The sequence below is a fragment of the Balaenoptera physalus genome (genome assembly GCF_965194825.1).
Source record: "Balaenoptera physalus genome assembly, chromosome: 15".
NCBI lineage: Eukaryota > Metazoa > Chordata > Mammalia > Artiodactyla > Balaenopteridae > Balaenoptera > Balaenoptera physalus.
The window spans coordinates 79,996,479-80,020,710 of NC_138894.1; the positions used below are offsets into that span (position 1 = coordinate 79,996,479).

A 24,232-nucleotide genomic window follows, 5' to 3' on the forward strand; every position below is an offset into this window, starting at 1 on the left:
GGTCAGCTGCTGAGACCCCTGCTGTGGAAGGAAGCTGGAGTCCAGGCTACAGGCTGGTCCCAGGCAGAGCCCCTGAGGCTCCTGGTCAGAGGGCACCAGGGCATGGTCCTGCTGAGAACGCAGCACCTGAGCTCGCCCAGCACCAGCCCTAGGAGTGATGCAGAGGTGGCTTTGGCCCATGGACTTCTAAAGGCTCAAGTGCCATCAAGACATGCTAGCCTAGGCCAGCTCAGCCTCAAGTGTCCTGAATCCCGGTGCCTACACCTCCAACTCCCACCTTCATTCCAGGCCCAGCTCGCTGATTTGTTTCATCAGACTCTGCCCTCACAAGGTTAGGCCATGTTCCCCCCAACTCTCCTGGCTGCCTGGTCTTCCTCATCTAGGTTGCAGATTCCTGAATCAAAATTTTAAGGCTAACCTCTATAAATTTAATCCAAGGAAATAATCAAATGACCATGCAAAGACATATATGCAAAAATGTTTGTTATAGTATTATTTGTAAGAGTTAAATATTAAAAATACACTAGATCTCCATTATTAAGGCACTGGTTAAGTAAACTGTGTGGCTTATTATAACCATACAATATGAAGCCTTTAAAAATGCTATAGAATTGTATTTACTGGCATAAAAAGGTACCTGCAACATATTGTGAAGTCAAAATAATGGATTACCAAGTAGTACAGACAGTGTGACCTCATCTGTGTTGTGCATGTGTGCGTGTACACTTTATGTATATGCTTAGGAAAACAGCCTGGAAAAGGACACTAAAATGGTCATTTCTCGGGATTATAATTATAAGTAATTTATATAATTTTAAGTGCTATCTTTTAAAATATTTTTACAATGAACAAATAATATATTATTATTTGTTTTAATATTAATAATATCAATAATATTTTAATGATATTTAATATTTTATCATTTATCATTTATAAATACTATTTTAATAACAAGAAAAGTTAAATTACAAAAGAAGAATTGCAGTTTTTAAGGAGCTAAGTAGTCACCTAGCTGCTGGCCACCCCCAGATCCAACCTCCTGGAGGACCAGAGCCCCAGGTGACTGAATAAGAGTGACAGCCATGCTTGTGTGTTGACTCCAGAAGGGTGGGGCCCAGGTGGCTTAGCTTGGCTCTGGTTACCAGTTAATCCCACGTCTATGGTAAAAATCTCACTGACCAAAAGGGTGAGAGGACCAGCTACATTTACCTTACTTCCCCGAGGAAATCAGTGGTAGAGAAGATGCCTTTCTGATTTCCAGGTGAGCTGACCTACCTTGCACCGTCCGTCTCTGGCAAGCTCAGGATTCGTCCCCAGGATGCAAAATCCTCGATGGCCACCAACACTTAGCACAGTGTGGGCATCACCAGGAGGCCAGGCCGTCTAAAAAGAGACAGAAGAGTGGGGGTGGGGTAAGGAAAAAGTATCATCTTTTGCAAAAAGATCTCTTTGGAATTCCAGCATCTTAGATGGCCCCCACCTTAAGTGGAAACTTGTCCCTATCTTGGATTTCCCGGTGTGGATGATCTCACACAGGCCATGCCCAAACTCTGCCCCGGCACACCAAGATAAGGGGATCCGAGTGGGCAGCAGAGGACCCCAAGGGGCAGACACTAGATCTCACCCCTCCATCCCCCAAACACAGAAAGCCCTAATCCCCATGGTAGACCCATTAACACTCAATAAGAGAGAGAATAATGGCATTTCCTTCCATCTAATCCAAACCAAGAAATTCCAGAGATGGGGAAAAATACGAAATGTAAGTCTTCTTTAATGCTGAAAAGAGCACAGGACACAAACTCTAGAACTACAAAAGCGCATCATTACTTTTAGACAGTGGACAAGAAAACCTTGAGGAGGCAAAGGATGGGTTCCCTGCAGAGAAGGTTTTTAAAAATATATATGGATTTACTACCTCGTAGAGAGAGGCTATCGATTATGCGGAGGCAGGGCTATCCCTAGTTCCCTCTTTCAAATATAATATATGTGAAAGCCATCTTCACGACAGGAAATGGCATCCTCCACTGCAAAAAACGCATGACTGTCATTACCTGGGAATCGATATCTTTTTCTAAACTGAATATATCATTACCAATTGATTTTCCCTTTTCCTCTTAGCACTCCAGAGTCCCGGATAGCAGGGAGAAAGCTTTAATGTGATATGAAGCTTGTGGACAGGTAAATAAGTTATTGTAAACTAATTCCACCTTATGACAAGCTTCTCTCCGACGATGCAACGGGTCCTTCTCGGAGCCTCTCAACTCAAGCTTTTTCAGCTGCTGCTGACAGACACACGCGGGCCATATCAAATAGCCATTTTAAAGCTGAAGGTGGCAAAAATATTATTTTTCCCAAGGATAGCGTGTTCCCTTTACGATTAAGAAATAACCTCAGTGGGAAAGCAAAGTAAGCCAAGGTCACCATTTAATTTTGACACAGAATCAAAGTCGTCAGTACATTTCCTCTACCAAGCTTATGTGAAGCAGACAGTTAAATTGATCTCTTTGGCCACAAAATATTGACAGTACTGGTGATAATAAACGATCGATGTATTTCTGGGAAAGAGCCTCGGCAGATATGTGTCGGTGAAGAGAGAGGTCTAGCGGACAGTGGTCAGTCCGTTTTTAGATTCTTGAGGATCTCATTCATTTAATTACCCATTCATTCATTCATTCAATACATATTAAGGGCATCCCTGTTATGTGTCAGGCAGTGTCTAGGCACTGGGAATACAAGTGAACAAAACAGGAAAAAAAATTCCTGCCCTCATAGAGCTCATCTTCTAGTAGATGGAAACACAGAACAAACAATAACCTTAAGAAATAAGTACAGGGGCTTCCCTGGTGGCACAGTGGTTGAGAGTCTGCCTGCCAATGCAGGGGACACGGGTTTGAGCCCTGGTCTGGGAGGATCCCACATGCTGCGGAGCAACTGGGCCCGTGAGCCACAACTACTGAGCCTGCGCGTCTGGAGCCTGTGCTCCACAACAAAAGAGGCCGCGAGAGTGAAGAAGAGGCCCACGCACCGCGATGAAGAGTGGCCCCCGCTTGCCGCAACTAGAGAAAGCCCTTGCACAGAAACGAAGACCCAACACAGCCAAAAATAAATATAAAAATAAACAAATAAATAAAAGATTACTATTAAAAAAAAAAGAAATAAGTACAAATTGTACAATATATTAGCAGGTTGTCAGGACTATTTATTAGAGAAGTAGAGCAGAAGATGACTGTGGGAGATTGTGGTGCAGTTTAGAGAGGGTGGTCGGGGTAATAAGCCTCACGAGAGGATGGCATTCGAGCACGCTGGAAGATGATACGGGCCTGGGCTGTGCAGGTGTCCGGGGAGAGCATTCAGGGCAGAGGGAAGAGACAGTGCAAATGCCCCGGGGGGGGGGGGTGCGTGACTGTTGTGTTCCTGGATCCGCCGCTGTGGCTGGACATGGGAGACTATAGGACATTAAGCTGGAGAGGTGAGAATTCAGTTAGCGTGGGGCCTTGCAGGCCACTGTAAAGGCTACTAACTAATTGAGAGCCCAAGACCCTGGCCAGCAAGGCTTAGAAAGAGCTCTCCCTCTCTTGAGACAAACCTCTTGGTTGCCAATGTCAGGTTAATCCACTTCCCTTTTCTGCAACCCAGATGGCTCGACTCTCTGGGTTGTGCCAGACGAATACAGCACAGTCCAGACAGGAGGGGGCTGGGTAGTGCAGGGGGGCGAGCCACCAGTGCTGTCTAAACTGTTCTGATGACAATGGCCTCGTCCTTCCTCCTTTGTGGTCCCCAGAGGCCACTTCTAGAGGAGATAACCGGAACAAAGTTCCGAACAAAAATAAACCACATGCACAGCTGAGTTCTCTGGGACTGTTCCCTAACGTGCTTATGAAAAGATCCTAACGTGAGCTGACGTGTGAGACATCACAGGCTGTGCTGGGTATCTTCTGTTCGCTCCTCCAGATCGGCTTGCCATCCGGTTCTGTGTCCTGGGAGGCTCACCCGGTCGGCAGAGAGGGTGTCCCTCCAGCTCTGAGACCCTGCAACTTCCAGTTACGTTCAGCCAGTGCAGACACCAGCAGGAGACAAGGGATTGGGGTGGGGCTGGGTGTTTATTCCCAATTTCCTGCCTCCTTGCTTGTCTTCATGGGATGGCTGTGACTCTCTACTGAAGGTCGTGGCTCTGGTTGGTCTTGGGCTCCACACAGGCCTCTCTCTGCCTTCCAGTAACAGCTCCCTCCCCTTGCCCTGATTATGAGCCCTGGGGTATTGCCCTGTTGTGGTCTTATCCTACTGTGTCTACACCTTTGTGAATAGTCCTTTCATTTAACTCTCTTCAAATTACACATTTGAATGTGTCTGTTTCCTGTCAAGACCCTAGTGAATACATTCTCAGAGATGGTTAGAAGCAGGACTTTGGAATCAGACATCCGAATTAGAATTCTAACGTGGCCCTTAGTTTTGTGACACCGGCTAAATTATTTAATTTCTATGAACTCTTGTTTCCCATTATTAATGTATCAGAGAAACTGGTACATAATTATCATCCTCAGCAAAAGCATCAGCATGAGCATCTCACTACTGCCATCATCCACTCACAGTCCCAGGGCAAGTCACACCTCCTTCACGACATCTCTGCCCACCTCAACCAGACGCTCCTCCCTTGAGGGGTTTCTAGCTGTTCTCAGCTCCTATTTGGTATTAGTTTATGTCTCAGTAATTTCATCTCTTTCCTCTTCTTGCTCTTCTTTCTCCCACCCAACCTCTACTCCTTGTATTCAAATCCTGAACATCCTGAGAACAGACATTATCTTAATATTTGAATCTCTGGCCCATAACACCCATCACATGGGGGTGTATACAGACCCTTCATTCAGTACCTTTTCTTCTTAGGAGGCCTATAAGCTACATCCATCAACCTAAACACATTCTACCCTAATGAGATGCATGGTATTTAAAGTGATTTTAAAATAAATGACTAGAAACTGATTTCTAGTAATAATTTCATTCCCATGATAACACTGTAAAACCTTAAGTTTCCAAAGATCATGGCCTGGGGAAATGAATCTCAGGAAAGAACCCGGGAAATCACAGGGAGGTAGGTGTGGTTTTCCATCCCCAGGGGAGATGAAGGTACTCCCTCTGGAGCTGACCTTTGACATCTCTGGTCAAACTGACCCTTTCTCTTCCACTAATCTCATCATCAAAGGGCAGCTTCCAGGCTTAAGGAAAATAAAATTTAAAAAGCCAAAGGATGAGGGACCTTTTCTACTTTAGTTTAAAAAATACAGTAGGTAATAAGTCAATGCCTGTGAAATTGGTCTTAAGTCCTTCACCTTCTCAAGGCCCTTAAGAGATGCTAATTGAATTTGACAGAGCATAAAGGCCCATATGAAACCAGGACCCATGAATAGGCTGTTTGGGTTACATAACTGCCTAAATGCTGGGAGATCCTCAGAATTAAACTCAAAGAAATTTTTGAGACCCATTCTAACTCTAAATCTACAAATAAAGATGGTTCCTGACATGAACCAAATTGATAGCCAAGAGAATAATAAACAAGGGCCCCAGGATTTTTTTTACTTCCCTATAAAAGATACCAATTTTTTGGAGAGAAACTGCCTTAAGAGAGGAAAAACCAATTAGGGAGTCTCCCGTTTGATGCAGGATCAGAGAGCAGCCCTGCCTGGGTCTTGACCACGCTACCCAATTATGATTCCAGCACCCGGGTAGCTCACTACCCCTCAGCCAACTAGGAAACAAGGATTCTTCCTTCCTTGGAAGGAAGAAAAAAAGCAAAGGAACTGGAGGCTGTAAACTATAGTGAGAAAACCAGCTCCCACACCCACCCTCCTGTCAGCCCAGGTGCAGAACCCTCTGGCACCCCTGGCACAGGCTTGGATGTCTGCTGTGAATGTATCCTGCAAGGGGAACTCTCATTCACATTCTCCTTCTTTTAAGAAGAGAGAAAACCAGGCCATCCATTAATAATATCAACCATGGGTTCACCAAAGCTTGTAGGCATGTTGCCAACCCCAAAATAAACACTCTCTCTGAGTGTTTATCCATCAGGTTCTTGACAGTTCATGGACCAAGGGGTCCGGAAGGCACTGCTTTTAAAAGGGGAGAATTAAGATGCAAAGATGGAGCACAGCCGGTTACGAGAGCCCACCCAGCACAATGCTCAGGCTTCTTCTTTCCATTAAGGAGCCAGAATTGGCCACTGATGAGATCCATTACATATTCTCCACGATAGGGATGCACCACCTGGCAAGCTTTTCTACGGGCACGTGTTCTTCAAAGAAAGATAGGATCTTCAGAGGCCATGACTCCTGATTGAGGGAATAATAATAATATTTTCATAACGTTTGACGTTGACAAAGCCTAGTCGTTCACAGTTTCTCATTTACCCTTTCTAACAAGCTTGTGAATACTTTACAATTATTATTCCCATTTTATAGATGAGGAAACTGAGGCTCATGGACAATGAGAATTACCTAAAGTCACATAGCAAGTGAAAGTGGGAGGGAGCTGGAAGTGGAGCTCTGGATTTGTGCCCCCATCCCACATCTCTGTTCTGGATTTCGGCCCCCTCGTTCCTGGGATCCCAATCAGTGAGGAGCTTAGAGCTGTTCTGTGTTTTCTCTGCAGTCACCACCCTGGGCTGAATAAAAGCACAGGTGTCGGTGGACGTCCGCATTCCAGTCAGGTCCTGGTGAGCGCAAACTAACCCTACAACCCGACTGGCTGTCCTCCCCACCACCATTGCCCACCTCTCCACAGCTCCCAGACGCCCCGGAGGTGGTCAGGTTCCCAAGTGACCCCCTGACCCTGAGCAGAGCCTCTCACAGCAGAGAAGCCCAGATGGCCCCAGCCCCTACCGCAGACCTCTGTCGGCAGGACCGCAGCTCACCCAGGTTCTTCGTTACTGTTAACTCGCTGTTTCCCCACACTGTTTTCATCATCACCCCCCACCCCAAGAGAAAAATTACGTGAAATTCTTTCCAACGAGAGAAATTCAATTCTAAGGAGTAGGATTCTGATGGGCAGGGTGGAGCTTTGGTGGGTCAAAACCACTGCACTGAGGTTTGCTTGCAGCTTCCCTGCTGCACCAATCCATGCCACCCCCGCCTGCCTGAGGCTGCGTGCGTTCGGGGACTGACCTTCCTCCACAGCTGCTACTGCCGGACCCTCATCTCGGGGCCCTGCACTGCCGCCTCCCGCGGCACTGCTCAGAACAGTTCTCTCCACTCTCCGCTATGGCTGCCTGGGGCGAGGCCTCCCCATCTCTCACCTGGCTCACAGCCCTGCTCCTGCTAAGGGGTGGTGCTCAACCCCAGAATGGGTCAGATCACTCCCTGGCCAGAGTCCCTCCATGGCAGGCGCCCCAAGAACCAGGCCAGTCTGGACTCTTCCCAGTGTCCTGCCATGTCCAGCCTCCTGCCCCGGACAGCCCCAGCTCTCCTCCACTTCTGTGATCAGACACACACCTGCTCTTGCTTCCTGGACCTCCTCCCCCTGCCTTCACCCCTTCTCCTCCTGAAAACTCCTCTCCAGAAGTTTTTCTGCACTGTCCAGAGTACAGACACTCCTGGGCGAATCCCTGGAGAATATCGAGATAAGGACACAGTGTCACCAAAGGAGGCTTCGCAGTGGCCTATCTCCTGGTTCCGCTCGGCTGGCTTGGGCGAGGAGAATGGGGAGATAAGGACGATGGGGTGCCCGTGGCCTGACTGGATCCTAAGTTTTGCCACGACAGGGCTCTGCCAGAAACCTAGGCTGAAAGGTTTCAGAAAAAAAAGGTGGCAAATCAGCTCCCCTGACACAAACTCTTTTCTTGTTGCAAGGCAGACCCACTTCAATTAACTAGGAATCCACCAACTCAGTCCCACCACTCAGAGTCCGCCACAAATTTATAGAGGCTTTCCTGTCACCAGATCCAGAACTGGGAAGACCTTGCATTTCCTGAGGGCCGCAGGCTGGAGAGAAGGGCAGAAGCTCCAGCAAATCTGTTACACCCACTCGCCCATGGCGGCAGGAAGATGTGGGCAGGGCGTGCAGCACCTGGCACGTAGTAGATGCTCAGTAAGGCTCTGCTGAAGGAAGGAAACCGCCTCCAAGACTCAACTCACTTTCTACAATTTTGCTTCGAACATTTGGACATTCACACCACAGCCGCATGATTGGAATACAAACCAGTTTAAAAAAAAAAAAAATCAGACATTGCTTCCAGATTTCGCTCTTATAAACAGGCCTGCATCCTCCCTTTAAATGGTAATAATTCCTTCCCAGATGTTGCTTCTCCTTCAGACCCGTAAATTTAAGCTTTTCATGATGATGCTTCACATTTGCCTGGTGCCACGGGCTCTTTGGAGTGTTTCTGCATCTTCTTTCCCTCATTAGACAGCCACGCGGACCCCAGAAGAGGTAGGACGGGGCCGGCATCCCTAATTCACTGACAGGAAGGCCAGCTGCTGAGGCTGCGGAGCTGGATTGCGGTGGGTGTGGGTGTCGCTCTCCTTCCTGGTGCTGAGAGCCGTGGTACCTTCCTCTCCAGCACCGTCCAGGCGGCCATGTGGGTGGGGCAACTGTGGAGTCTCCACCCCCAAGACCATGCTGCCCACTTAAAACTCTGACTCAGATGTGAACAAATCTCTTCCCTTGGTTCTCCCTGCACTCCTGGGGCCAGGCTATAACATTTGGATAAGACTTATCTAGAGTCTTGGGGAATAAAAGAGAACAATACGCCAGGAGGGGTGAGAGCAGTGGAAAGAGGAAGTAGAACGTGGCCTGATAAGCTGGCGCCCCAGCTGTTCTCCAGGAGGTTCCATCCTGGCTCCATGGGGCAGCCCCCATCTTAGCATTGAGCACACTGGAATTCACAGCCAGGAAAGAGCCCACCTCAAGTCTGGACCCACAGGTAGAGCCCAGAGAGACTAGGACTTCCCTCTTCCCTCTCACCTTCCCTGTTCCAATTTCTTCTCTGAGGCTGTCCCTTTCCTGGTGACAGACCCTGGGGCTGTTTGCCTCGATTCTTCAGGGGAGCCTTTGACCTGTGTCCCAGGCACTCAGGTAGCTACCACATTGGTCCTCTAGGGGGCCCACAGCTGTACGTGTCAGGGGGTGGGAGACAGCCGTGGGGACAGGAGAGACAACTACCAAACACGTTCATGGATTCAGCATCTGCTCACTGCCAGGGTCTGGACCGAGCCAGGTCTGGCTGATACCTCAGCTGCCAGGGCTCAGGGTTGCTCGGCATCCCATGCCCCTTTGGTCCTTGGCCTCTTGACAGCTTTAGAGAGAAGTGATGGGGAAAATGCGGCTTCACAGAGTAAAACAAGGTGGGCTTTTAGACTTGGTGGGTTTTTGGTCTCCCCATGGAGTTGCAGAGAGGTTTGGGAACTCCTTCTCCCAAGTCTGAACCTTGCAGCCTCGCTCCATGGCACAATCAGAGCTTCACCTTGGATTTTCATCTTAGTCCCTGACACACCTGGTTCAGGGGTTGGCTCAGCCTGGGTGGTGGTCAAGAGCATGGAAGATTGATAACCTTAGAGACCTGGGTCTAAATCTCTAAGTTTAATGGCAGACCCTCCATGCCACTCCCACCCCCTGCCTCAGTCTCCTCCTCTGTACAATGGGGATGATATTTCTGAACATCCATGTTTGTTCTGAGAGTTAAATGTTTGGGTGTAAGAAAGGCACTTGGCATAGCCCATGGCACATATCAACTGGTGGCTATAACATTATTATAGCCTGCCAACTGAAGCACAGAATAGGTATCCCTGAAGTACCTACAGCGCCATGGGGAAGGTGCGGGCCTTCTTTCCCACCACCTCTCCACAGAAGTGAGCACACAGAGGACAAATGAATGGGGAGGGATCTTCCTTGGGAGCTAGCTGACCAATGGGCTGACCGTGTGTGTAGTTGTCCTGGGTCTATCCGACACTGGTCAGTTACCACTTCCTGCTCCCTGCAGCTAATCTCCCTGAATTTCCTTTAAGAGGACACTTTCAGCCTTTAACAGCCCCTCCCCTCCTCCTCCCCAGCAACTGCTAAACTCCAGGCCTGAGGGCAGATGCTTTCACAGCTTCTACCCCTCTCCTCTGAATCCAAGCCATAGGGCCAGCGGCTGAAAACCCCTTCCCAGCCCCAAGTGGGTCTGAGAGGCATTACTTCCTCACCCAGTAGAAAACTATTTTATTTGAATAGATCTGAGGCTGTTTCTCAGAGAGAAAAAAAAATTGTGAAAGAAAAGTCTTTGGAGATTACATTACTTTTTTACCCAGATATGATGAGTTATCCATTTAAAAATAAACCACAGACAGGCAAGCTTCTCCGTACCCAGGCAGAAAGCAGTCATTACCAGGAATTTCTGTAAGTTCTCTGCTTTTCTTGGCCAATATAGAAACAGCCTAGGAACTGAAAATAGAATTAGAAGCTAATTCTGTTTTCCTGGTCTCTACCAAAGCGTGCAGGCAAGTGGCTTGATCACACCAGAGCTTCACGTTCCATCTGAAAAAACATGGAACCACGGCTCACCAACCTCATGGCAATTCTGCAAACTAACCCAGCACCCGAGGAGTCCGGCCAGAGCCCACAGCAGTCAATACGGATGCACCAAATCACTGGGCCACAGCCTGGCATGGCTTGATGTCCAGATACGGGCAGGAAACCAAAGGCAAGACCAGTGAGTGACAAGCTCAAGGTCACACAGCTGATTAGCAGGAGAGCTGGGACCACAAAGCTGGCTTCCAAACTCTCTGGCCGCTGCCCTTTCTCACCCACTCATCTCTCTACAGTTTAACTGTAGCTGAAGATTCCAGGAAAGTCCCCTAGAAAGGTTAAGCAACTTACCCCAACCCAGTTTTCCTTCCTGCAGAAAGTCCCCCTGTCTTCACTCTCCTTTCCAGTGAGCAGTAAATCAAATATTCCCTGCTGCATTACTTTTCAAGCTCGATGTTTCTAAATCCAAAGACATCTATAAATAATACATACTCATTTATATGTACATTTAAAAGATTAAAAAAAAGCCATAACAGAGATACCTGTAGACTCTCCTGAATACTAATGGGCTACTTAAAACACAGTGGAAGCAAATGGCTAATGAACACAGGTACCCTCATACATGAACTTCCCTCCACTCCACCTCGGGCCCATACCCAGCGGGGGAGCCTCTGTTCTGAACCCACTCATTCACTGCTTCTCTCCCACGGTCACATTTAGCCATCTGCTGCTTCTTTTATATGTGGGACTGTGTATTTCTTTTTTTTTCCTCTTCAGTTTTATATGAAACATTTAGCAATGAAGTAGCAAATAAAAATACTACATATCATCTAGAATTCATATAAAATTGTGGTTGGCTTTAACGCATCTAAAGGTTGATAAAAAGAAACACATAGATGTTTCTTAACGGCTTGTTTATATTTTATTACACATTACACACATCTTACTCCATTGAGAAAATTTAGAACTTGATGTGGTTCTCTCTGTCACAAGCAGGCATGGCAAAGATTACCACATCTAGAGAACATTTTTCCCTTGGAACACAAGGTACTTGCCTTGCAATTACCCCAGCAGACAGAAATGGCGCAAACAATCCAATAGCACTCACATCAATCTCTGGAAGGAGGGGTTTCTGTACTTGTTTTTCCCCCACAGTGTTGTCTGGCTACCCCATCCTCCACCCTGCTGGGCAGCTCTGCTCTTCACTCCAAACTGAGGCTGTGGCTGGAGGATCATCATGTCTCAGACAGACGTGCAGGTCAGCTAGGCGCTGGCAAAGTTGGTGTCTGCTCCATCACACACCCACGTGCAGAAACAGGGGAGGTCCCAAGGCTGTAGACAGCAAGGGCTAAGTTAACTCTGCTGGTGGAGCTGAAGGTGGTCAGAGGAAGCAGAGCTCCTGGGTGCAGGAAGCTCCATGCCAGGCCCTAATCTAGGTCCCGGAGGATGAGCGCATCTGAAAGATCAACCTGAAGACGTTCAGAGGACAGGCATCTTAGTTTGAGTTCCCCTCCAAAGTGGCCCCTGAAACACTGATTTGGATGTAAGTGGGGTTTTTTGTTTTGTTTTTTTTAAAAGAGTAGACCCAAGGAAGCACCATGAGGAAGTAGGGATGTGAGAAAGGAGACAGGGAAAAGTCAGTTGAGGAAGCATTAACCAGTGGGTTCCCGCTTGGGCAACTGGGGGCTTATTCCTACTGGGGATGCTCTGAGAGGCTGGGTAGAGCATATCTTAAAGTTGTCCCACCAAGAGATGAGGAAGGAAGCTGGGGTATTGATTCATTACCTCCCACCTCTCACTGGCTGACAAGTGCTTTGGGGTATCAATCCCCCCAGCACTTCCAGCCTGCCCCATGAATGGGCTGGGCACTCCCACACAGAGAAAGGCAGGAAGCGAGAACTGTCAGCTGGCGATCCCCAGGCTGGGGAATGGGCGTGGCATCAACAACCTCTGATAGCGCGGGTAAGCTGGAGCGCTCATCAGCTCCTGCGTACTTCCGGGGACTGCAGCCTCAGCACCTGTTCAGGTGCCTTGGTCTCTGGGACCCTCCCCTTCTGAGTGAGAGGGAGACACACACTGCTTGCCACAGCAGAGGACCTTGAGGTTGCTCATCCCCACATTCCATGCTGTGTCACATGTGTTCGTAATGGGATCATCTGCTATCTGTCAGCCATGGAGCAACCACGTATGAAAAATAACATTGGGGAGCAAATTAAGTGATCTGTCTGCAAGCAGCCTGTTTAGATGAGGAAGGGTTGCCATTGACAAATCTATTAAAATTATACATAAATTTCTAAGAGCACACAGATTCATGCCCTGAGGACACCGATTATGGGCATTTAAAATACAACCTGGATTAAATCATCTTGTCTCACTTGAATGGGGTAAAAACAATTAAGAGAAGAGGGAGAAATAAATTATATCCATCACCTTCCTGACCAAAAAAAAAGTTCAGAGTTTTTGTTTGTCAGCATGATGATGCCTTAAAACTCTAAGACTTCTGTGTGCTGCCAGGTTTAAGGACAGAGGGATCCAAAGAGGTCTTTGGCTGCTCTCCAAGTCGGAAGGGAGAGCTGGGGGGCCAGGTGTGCCTCTCTTGGGAAGCAGAACCCACCCAGACAAGGATTGAGGCAAGTGGTTTATCTGGAGAGTGATGCCAGAAAGCTCAGGCAGGTGAGTGGGGAGATGAGACCGGTAAGTGAAGGAAGCCGACAGAGATTGCCCTAATATGCAGTTCTCCACTGTGGGCACCTGGGCCAATGTCCCTGGGGGCCTCTGGGGGACAGAGAGGGATGTGTCTCAGTGTTGTCCCACCTGAGACGTGAGGAAGCTGCAGTATCTGCCGCCAATTCCCATTTCTCATCGGCTGAGAGCTCCTGTCAGTGAATTAACTCGTAGGCACTTCAGGTCTGTCCCTAGAGTCCAGCAAAGGCTCAGGGGTTACCGGGCTGGGGAGGACTCCAGGAAAATGAGCCTCCACCATGTGCAAACATACTGTGCTGGAAACTCATAACCTCTGATTACTTGGATGGAATTCAATTTGCCACTTTCAAAAGTCTAACAAAAACAGACCCCCCCCCACCCCCATGTAATCACTGAATAATATTATAATCATTCTGCATGGAAATTGCATTCTTTCCCTGATGTAAGCATAGGCTTTGAGCCTCTCAGGGTTTCACCCACTACATTATTTTTCAGAGTATGAAGTAGCAGGTTCCAATTATCTGAAAAAAATGTGGAACAGTCACAGCACAATACATAGTATGATCCAGATAGAACACACATTCTCCAGGACAGGCACCTTGATTAGTGCCTGTGACTGTTAAACACATTTCAGGCAATACAGTGATAATGGACATTAATAGTAGCAATAGTGCTGAAGTGCTAGAATATAATGATTTCTGATTATATTACTATTTCCTTTTGTGGAGCACAGCGCATATTTCCAAACGACTCTATGCTCATTAAACTACACAAAAGCCCAGCGACAGGTCGGCAGAAAGGTGGCCAGAAGGGGCTTGCAGTTATGTACTGGTGTTTGGGAAAGATGGTGGCCAGAGTTCTTGGTGGGGCAGCAGACCCAGCACCATTTTCTGTGATCTGGATCCATCAGACATGTCTGCCTACGTTGACAGACATCAACTACTGAACAGCCAGCAAAGAAACGCTCCTATGTGCAATGTCATAAGCTGATGGGTGTTAAAGGAGAATTTGATAAATTATAATTTTTTGTCTATGCCCAAATATATGACCTTCTTTCCCCTGCATCTCCTGTTATCCCTCAGAAAAAAGGGTGTTCCATAATGGAAAAGAATATAAAAAAGAATGTATATATACGTACACTTTGCTGTACAGCAGAAATTAATACAACATTGTAAATCAACTACACTACAATAAAAAGGGTGTTGCCTTAAATTCAATATATCCAATATCCAATTTGATGGATTCAACATCGATAAAAAGTCTCGTTTTATAGTGCACTCTCCCACCTGATTTAGTTAACACAGATGCAGTAATTACCCTTGGGATTATGACTTCATTATTTCAGTGTTTGGATGTCATTGTAAACAAGACTTTTAAAAGTCACTTTAAAAAGAAACCCAACAATGGTTAATTGCTGCAAGAGATCATGAATAGCCACCTATAAGGCAAGTGAAAAACAAAACAAAACATAACTGCCTCAATTTATGGGAATTGGGACCTGTGGCTTGGGATACAATTTTAAAGGAAGACATAATCCATGGATTCAAAAAGTGCTGTCTCTGCCGTCTCTTGAAAACGTGGATGCAAGTGAGGCTCACAAGCTCTGGAAAACTGTCAGAGGACTCAGAAAGCTGCTCTAGGGATAAAAAAATACACTGGGAACAAAACACACCCTGGAGTTGAAACTGCACCTGACAGGTTTGGATAGAGACTCATGAAATATAAGTGAGAAAAAGCACTATTTAAAAATTGACGGTTTAGATATTTTGTAATTTTAAAGATGTGTAACTAAAGTAATTAATTACATATTTTAAGTAAACAGTTTGTTGTTTCATTTATACTGTATTCCAAAAATATTCATATATTCACATACTGGCTAAAAAATTTTCCAGAGCCCTTTTATTTGGGAACGTGGGCAGCTGCCTTATATTTGAGTGTAAAGTTAGTTTTCTTAGCACTGTAGGCGTACAGTTGCTGTCCTGGCAAAGGCTAAATTTAATCTACAAATCAAACCCACTTAGGGACATGAGACGGTCTTTCTTTAGTGCAACAGTCCCTTCAGTGGGCAGATAGGAAAACTGAAGCCCAGAGAATTTTCTGTCCTATCACAGAATCCTTAAAGGAAGAAGTAAAATGAGAAGAAAACCTGAAAATAAGAACATGACTTTTAAAAAAATTGCACTGTAGTTGATTTACAATATTGTGTTAGTTTCAGGTGTACAGCAAAGTGATTCAGTTATATATATATATATATATATATATATATATATATATATATATATATATATATATATTTCAGATTTTTCGTTATAGGTTATTACAAGATATTGAATATACTTCCCTGTGCTCTACAGTAAATCTTTGTTGCTTATCTGTTTTATATATAATAGTGTATATCTGTTAATTCCATACTCCTAATTTATCCCTCTTCCCCCTCCCCTTTGGTACAGTAACAGTTTGTTTTCTATGTCTATGAATCTGTTTCTGTTTTGTAAATAGCATTTTTTTATTTGTAGTAATTTTTAGATTCCACATATAAGTGATACTACATAACATTTGTCTTTCTCTGTCTGACTTACTTTACTCAGTATGATACTCTTAGGTATGAAAATCTCTAGGTCCATCCATGTTGTTGCAAATGGCAATATTTCATTCTCTTTAATGGCTGAGTAGTATTCCATTATATATATATACACACCGCATCTTCTTTATCCATTCATCTGTCGATGGACACTTAGGTTGCTTCCATGTCCTGGCTATTGTAAATAGTGCTGCTATGAACACTGGGGTGCATGTATCTTTTCGAATTAGAGTTTTTGTCTTTTCCAGATACGTGTCCAGGAGTGGGACTGCTGGATCATATGGTAGTTCTATTTTTAGTTTTTAAGGAACCTCCATACTGTTTCCCATAGTGACTGCACCAATTTACATTCCCACCATCAGTGCAAGAGGAGAACATGGCTTCTTGCACGGACACCCCATGTGACAGCAGCTGGGCCTGGGCTCTGCATCTATCAGGTGGGGATACTTTGGGGCTGTGAACTCACTGGTCATAAGCCAACCTCAAAGAATCCCCTGGTAGCGGGTTATTTGCTGCACTGACACCTGCCTTCTCTTCTGGAGGGTATTCCTTCTGGATCCCAGACCAGTTTGCATTTCCTCTGCCCTGCCAGAATGTTGCCACTGCTTTAAAAAAATGAAGTCACATTTATTTAAAAGCATATGTAAATATGAAAACGCATCTCCAGTCTTCTTTCTAAATGGGAGGAGCCCTGCTAAAATGTGCCAGGCGGGAGTCCTCTGGTCCCACCTCTGTCCACACCCTTGACCTCCCTGAGCAGCAAAATCCTCTCCTCCCCTCTATCTGGGGTGCAGTCCCTTCCACCTGCAAGCCCAGCCTCCAGCTCTTTCTGTCTGTCAGTCATGGGCCAGGGGCTGTCACACTCGACCATCCCTCCTCATTGGAGGAGGAGCCACTGTAATTAAAACCCAGGAAAGCAGGATCTGTGCTGGCTAATGATGTAGCTTTGGGCCCTGAGACCTACTTTAAATTTTATTAGTCATGCAAATCCACCTACCCCCAACACCCAGCAAAAATAGAGGAGAAAAGGTGCATTTGATAGTGAGGTGGGGTGTCCTGATAGGGGAGTTCCATGAGGTTATTGGGGTCCACTTAATAGTCTCAAGCAGCAAAGAGCGAATTTGATTTCCCAGAAGCATGTGTTTCTCTTTCCATGGGGGCATTTCAGCTATAAAGTCTCTGAAAAATTAACAGCTACATGAGAACTCCTAATCAGGAAGAATTAAACTGGCTATCTTAAGGCCACACTTTTCAAAGCTGCAGGCATGGAATTTTTGGAGCAGCTGCAGGGAGAGCTGGAACATATGAATTATGAATTGACACCCTGTGGACTCTGCAGTCTGGTTCCAGAGCCCAGACCCAACTTGGGAGACCGGAAGAACCACAGGCTATCTCACGCTTGTGCACGAGCCCAGTGTCAGTCAAGGGCTGGCTCCCCCATTCACAAGCTTCTTGACCCCTCTGCCTCAGTCTCCTAAGCTGTAAAATGGGAAGAAGAGCACTTCCGCATAGGGATGCCAGGAGATTAAATGAGGTAATTCAAGAAAGTACTCAGAAACCTACTGATACACAGTAGGTTCTTAATAAATGTTAACGGTTATTGTTTGCTCTTGTCTGCCACCAGAATGATCTACCTAAGACACAAATCTGGTTTCCTCTCATTGGAAACCCTTTAGTGGCTTCCCACTGAATAGACAAAATCCAAAATACTTGGTATCAGTGGCCTCAGCCCTACTCTAGCGACTTCAGGCTTACTGGCCATGGGGCCCCCACCCTGCACTACTGGAAGCTTCTGAGTGGGCATCTTGCCCCCTCATTTCTGTCCCTCATCTCCTGCCTGGCCAGCTCCACAGTGGTGCCTTAGTGGTCAACCTCTGAGCTCCTGCAGTTACCATTTACTGAGGCATTTTTCACTCTATTCACGTTTTGGACCGATACTCTTTGTTGGGGGGCTGCAGGATGTTTACCAGCATCCCTGGGCTCCACCCACTAGATGCCAGTAGCACCCCTAGTTTCCCCCTCACACCCCCTGCCCCCAAGTTATGACAACAAAATATATCTCCAGACATTGCCTGGTGTCCCCCAGGAAAGGGAAGGGGATAAAATTACCCCTGGTTGGTAACCACTGCACTAAACTATAAGTCCCTTGAGCACATAGGCTATAACTTATTCATTTCTCTATCAGTGGGACCTAGTCCAGTACTTGACAAACAGTAAGTGCTCAGTAAATGCCCGTTGAAAAGGAAAGAAGGAAGTAAAATGAATTCAGTGCTCGTAACATAGTAAATATCTCTGCCAAGGATGAGATAAGCATGTTGGATCAAATAATGAATAAATGAATGAGATAGATACAAGTTTGGTAAGTGACTATATACACAGAAGACGTGTTGAATAAGTCCCTCTCATCATTTAACATCTTATAGAAAAATTTCAGTTCCCCCCACTCCCATCCCCTTCCGGCTTCCCCTCTACCTGTCCTGCTCAGCTCCTCTGCATCCCAGCGAAACTTCTTCATGGGTTGCCTGGGTCTCCTGTCTACTAACTCACCTCCCATTCCTTCCTCAGCTCACTCCTCAGCCCGTCACTCCACCTCAAGTTCTCTTGCTAAGGTCACCAACGATATACTCGTGGGTAAATCCAATGGAAGGTTTCCATTCTTCATCCTGTTGGCCATCCCAGAAGCCTTCCACACTGATGATTGTTCCTTGAAAGCAGGGATGGTAATCATGATATAAACAACTGGCATGGCATGGGCACACACTTCCTTCCCAATCTCGTACTTTTTTCCCTACTCCCTTGGTTGCTATTTCAGTCTATTTTGCAGGAACACTCCTCTCTCTCTGGCTATTAAATATCAGAGTTCCTTGAGGATTTTCTCTAATCTCTCATCCCTTTGCTTTACTCTCTTCTCTTGCCCCAGTTTATCTAATCCATGCTCAGGGCGTCGATTACCCTCCATATGCCGATGATTCCCTAAAACATATGATCTCCAGCCCCTACCTTTCCTCTGAGCTCCAGATCTGTACATCTCACCTGCTTATCCGACATCTCTAATTTGATGTCTCAATGGCAACTCAACCTGCCCCTTCCTCTGACCCAAACAAAACAAAGCATGAGGGACATTCCCAGTGCTCTGGTCTCAGTAGACAGACAGCACCGCTAACCATCCGACTGTACAAACCTGACACCTAGGAGCCTCTCCCTCCATCCCCACACCATCAACGCCCCTTCTGAAATCTTTATCTTCATCTGCTTCTCTTTACCCCCATTGCCACTTCTCTCTCTCGCAATGGTCCTTTCACTCGGTTCCCCTGAATCTTCACTTGCTTTTCTCTGATCTGTTCTCATGTTGCAGCCAAAGAGGTTTTTTCTCAAAATGCAAATCTGATCCTGTTCCTCCCCCGCTTTGAGCCTCCCCCCAAGGCTGTGCATGGACTGATTACTACTTCCCATCCTGCCTCATCTTACTCCTCCTCTCTGTCCTCTTCTACACTCCTCCACACTGGCCTTTTTTCAGTTTCCAGAATGTTCCATACTCCTGTCACAGGGCTTTCCATGCAGTGTTTCCTCTCTCTCTTCACCTGGTTAATGCTGATTCAGAGCCCAACTCAGGCATCAACTCTTGAGGGAAGCCTGACTTGACCTGAGACTATATCACACCCCCATTTACAGAGCTATGAGAGGTTCTCTCTCCTTCAAGCACCCGTGTTCTAATTACAATTTATGTTTGCGATTATATGATTAATTCCTGTCTTCCTTGCCTAGAGTGTAAGCTCCATGCAGACAGAGACCATGACTACTTTTGTTTAACTCTGTGTCCAGTCCTGGTGTGTGTGTGGGGGGGCAGCTAACTGTGACCTCTGGGCCAAATGTAGCCCAATGCCTGTCAATAAAGTTTTACTGGAACAAAGCTACACCCATGGGCTTATGTATTGCTTACGGTTGCTTTTGCCTTACAAGAGTTGGGTAGCGGCAACAGAGACAACATGGCCCTCAAAGCCTAAAATATTTACTCTACAGGAAAAGTCTACCATCCCCTGCTCTAGGCTGGAGCGCTAGCGCCTAGCAGAAAGCAGGCATTCAATACACATTCACCAAATGAAGAGTAAACAGGCAAGGAATAAATAAGTTTCTAATAGATGCCTTGTTATCTGCTGAGTGACTGAAATAAGCCCTCTCTAGGGCAATGCTGGCCACTGCAGGCCTGCATTAGAATAATGGGGGCAATTATTAATGACCTGACCACCCCCTCTTCTCCCCAGGGGTGGGGATCCTTGAATTTTCTTTGGATTCCCAGCCGACTGGTCACCACAGGCAAGGAGGGGGCCATTCATCTGACTATGGGGCCCTTGTTTCCGGTGCTTCAGAGACAGGGGAACTCTTACTGGCTACCCCATGCCCGCTGGATCCTGTCAAAATCCTGTGACAGCCCTAAAGGAAGAAGAGGGGATTTCCGAGCCATCCTACCTCAGGGACACTGGGGGGGGACTCCATGGGTCCAAAGAAGTCTCAACCACACAGTGGGGGTCCCGGGTGGGGAAGGAGCCCAGAACACAGCAAAACCCCTAAAGGGACAGACCCAAGGACAGAACTAGTAACCCCTGGCTGTCCCTCCCTCCTGTTTGCCAAAACCTGCAGGAGCCTGCAGCTCAATGCAACCACCACCCAGAGTAAAAGATCGCCTTCACTGCCCCAGCCCCCAAAGACCTCGCCATTCCTTGTTCAGAGCTCATTCTGAGTTCAGCCTTTTGTCAAACATCGTCCTATAATGGTCGCTGTATCCCTTTCTCTCTACCCTGCACTATCGCAGAGCAGGGCCTGCTTTACCCTCCTCCTGCCTCTGTCACCACCCCTTCCAGGTCCAACCCCTGGATCAGGAAGGCACAGCGCAAAGCGCACAGGTGGGTCTCAGCAAACACCTGGGAAAGGCCAACAGGCCTCGGAACACGCTGGATCCCAGCTGCACTGCCCCCGACGCCTGAGATGCTGACGGCCACCACTCAGCTCCCTTCCGCCCAGGCCCGCTTCTTCTGTGGCGAGTGTGACCTGTAGTGACCTTGCCTCCCGCCTCCCTGTGTCCAGTGCTGGCTAAGTTGGGCCTTTTTAGCACATTTCAAACCAGCCTGGGTACATCCAGCGGCCAGCCCTGGAGGTTCCTGGACTACCATGCAGGCTTCTTCTGGAGCTGCCATCCTGGTGGGGGAAGACTCCAGAATTTTAATACTCATAAATAAGTTGTAGAAAATTCCCAAAGCAGTGATAAAGCCGCATCCAGGCTGAAGCGTTAAATGTGGCAGGAACAGAAAACGCAATGTGAACATTACATCCAAGCACAAATAACCAGAAACCCGCAGAGCTGGCGTGGGAGAATGTTTCCGGCTCTTCCCTCGTGGGTGCTAGACGCAGGCACCACGTGGCTTTACGAGAGAAAGAGTCTCAGATTTAGTGCTCAGACGTTTTGTTAAGATCCGTGGAAAAGAGAAGGAACACTCCTGCACAAAGCCCCAGTCACTGCTCCAAGGATTCTAGAACGCCCTCCTACCTGCATCTTCCTGGGTCCCTGGCACGGCCCTAGGAGCACTGGGCCACCAGGGGGACCCTGCTGGGGGTCCCGCAGAGGCGGCTCCCCCTCAGCCCTGCCCCTGCCCCTGCCCCACTGCGTCAAGAGCCTGGGGTCTCCTCTGCCTTGGCTTCTCCACTTACAAAAATGGAGGGGATGCTGGCTCTCTTGTCATCACACTGGAATCTGCTCAGAAGTGGAATCCTTTGAAATAGGCTTGGTGGCTGTCTCAGTCAGCTATGGCTGCCGTGACAAAATACCACAGATGGGGTGGCTTAAACAGCAGAAATTAGTTTTCTCACAGTTCTGGAGGCTGGAAGTCCAAGGTCAAGGTGCAGCAGCTCTGGTTTCTCCTGAGGCCTATCGTCCTGCTTGCAGATGTCAGCCCTCTCGCTGTGTCCTCACACAGTCTTTCCTCTGTGTGCGCGCACATCCCTGGTGTGTCTCTATGAGTCTAAAGTTCCTCTTTTTCTAAGGACACCAGTCAGATTGGATTAGGGTCCATCCATATGACTCCCTTAACTTTAACTGCATCTTTAAAGGTCCTATCTTCAAATACAGTCACATTCGGAGGTCCTGGGGGTTAGGGCTTCGACATATCAGTTTTGGGGAGACATAATTCAGTGTATAACAGGGGCTAACAAATGAGCCGAAGAGCATGCCTGACCATGTCATGGTAGAATTAAGGGAAGCAGGAGACCGTCCCTCCACGGACGCTTCACCCAATGACGCACCAGATGGCAAACTTGTCTGCCCTCAGAGGAAGTTATTGAGCAGAAAGATGAATACAATTCATAACCAAAACTATCTTACATTCACTGGAGTTCTATTTATTTATTTGGTTTTAACAAAAACCTTCCCTGAAAACAGATGGGCAAATCACTGATGATGACACTGATGATAGTAACAGTAGAACAACCAACAACTAATCAAACTAAGCAAAGCTACAAACACTTTTAAGTTAAAATAGGCTAAGTTGGGCTTCCCTGGTGGCGCAGTGGTTAAGAATCTGCCTGCCAATGCAGGGGACACGGGTTCGAGCCCTGGTCTGGGAAGATCCCACATGCCGCGGAGCAACTAGGCCCGTGAGCCACAATTACTGAGCCTGCGCGTCTGGAGCCTGGGCTCCGCAACAAGAGAGGCTGCGATAGTGAGAGGCCTGCGCACCGCGATGAAGAGTGGCCCCCACTTGCCGCAACTAGAGAAAGCCCTTGCACAGAAACGAAGACCCAACACAGCCAAAAATAAATAAAAAAAAAAAAAAAAAAAAAAAAAAGGCTAAGTTGACAAGCCTTGTTTTCAACCGGAACTGTAACTCTGAATTACACGGCACTTATAAAATATATATTTAGTTAACTCTTTTACAGACTGTTGTAAATCGGTCATAAAAGGCCAGACTTCATAGAAGTGGTCTAACTTTAGGGGTGAAACAAAACGTTGTTACTGATTCTTTAAGGGACTAAAGGCAACAACTCTACCAAAAGGAGCAGACCCGAGAAGCGTCTGTTCTGGAGGCATCAAAGGGAGGTCTTATTAAATTCACAGTAAGTTTATCTCCAGAGACCACAAACTGATTGCACATGGGGTGTGGACTTGAGAAAAAAAATAAATGGGCCCCTACCTTCTGCTTCTATAAGTTGTCAAACTCAGCATAAAACCCTTAGTTCTTTTTAAGTGCCAGGCTCTGTGGAATGTGATACTGAGAGAGAGACAGCCTTGCTGTTTCTTCCACCCCTTACACCTGGCACTTGGCATAGTGTCTGGTGGGCAGCAGGCACCAAGAAACAGTGGTCGTATGGAATTTAAAAAGCACACGCGTTGTGGAAGAGATCTGGGAAAGAGGGAGGATTGTAGAAAAATGCAAGAATAGAGGGAGAGCAAAAATCAGAGACGCTATGAGCAGAGCATCCTAATAAGCATAAGAGACTGTGCAAATGAAATAAGTAAATCATTGTTCAGTTGTCTGATATGATTAGAAAAGGGAACAGAAAAGGCTGAATAAATAACTGCTTTAAAATGTATAATCTGGGCTTCCCTGGTGGCGCAGTGGTTGAGAATCTGCCTGCCAATGCAGGGAACACGGGTTCGAGCCCTGGTCTGGGAGGACCCCACATGCCATGGAGCAACTAGGCCCGTGAGCCACAACTACTGAGCCTGCGCGTCTGGAGCCTGTGCTCTGCAACAAGAGAGGCCGCGATAGTGAGAGGCCCGCGCACCGCGATGAAGAGTGGCCCCCACTTGCCGCAGCTAGAGAAAGCCCTCGCACAGAAATGAAGACCCAACACAGCCATAAATAAATAAATAAATAAATAAAAATAAAATAAAAAAAAAATGTATAATCTGCATCTTTTCAAAAATAAGCCCAGGCTTTTGTAAAGAATGTTTATCAAAGTTATACAAAACATCAAGACTGTACATTTTATAGACCAATTGAAAACCTGGGGGTTTAAATAAAATCCATCCCACTAAGCATAAAAATAAAGTTTTTTTTTTTTTTAAATAATTTTAATTTTGTCCTTTAAGTGACTATTTTCTTATTTATTTATCTATCTATCTATCTATCTATCTATCTATCTATCTATTTATTTATTTATTTATTTATGGCTGTGCTGGGTCTTCGCCTCTGTGCGAGGGCTTTCTCCAGCCGCGGCAAGCGGGGACCACTCTTCATCGCGGTGTGCGGGCCTCTCACTATCGCGGCCTCTCTTGTTGCGGAGCACAGGCTCCAGATGCGCAGGCTCAGTAGTTGTGGCTCACGGGCCCAGTTGCTCCGCGGCATGTGGGATCTTCCCAGACCAGGGCTCGAACCCGTGTCCCCTGCATTGGCAGGCAGATTCTCAACCACTGCGCCACCAGGGAAGCCCTAAAGTTATTTTTAAAACAATTACTATATGAAA

General features: G+C 46.8%; 1 protein-coding gene across 3 annotated transcripts in view; it reads right to left on the minus strand.

Annotated features, from left to right (window-relative positions):
* The window catches only part of KLHL29 (kelch like family member 29), a 311,682-nt gene that overhangs the window by 225,892 nt on the left and 61,558 nt on the right, over positions 1 to 24,232 (minus strand). For 2 of the 3 annotated variants that reach the window (XM_082427458.1, XM_082427457.1), the window contains exon 2: positions 1,276 to 1,383. The gene's annotated coding sequence lies outside the window, so the exon portion shown is untranslated. Of the gene's footprint in view, positions 1 to 1,209; positions 1,230 to 1,275; positions 1,384 to 24,232 lie in introns of those variants that run through there. The other variant, XM_082427456.1, reaches the window with a different exon arrangement.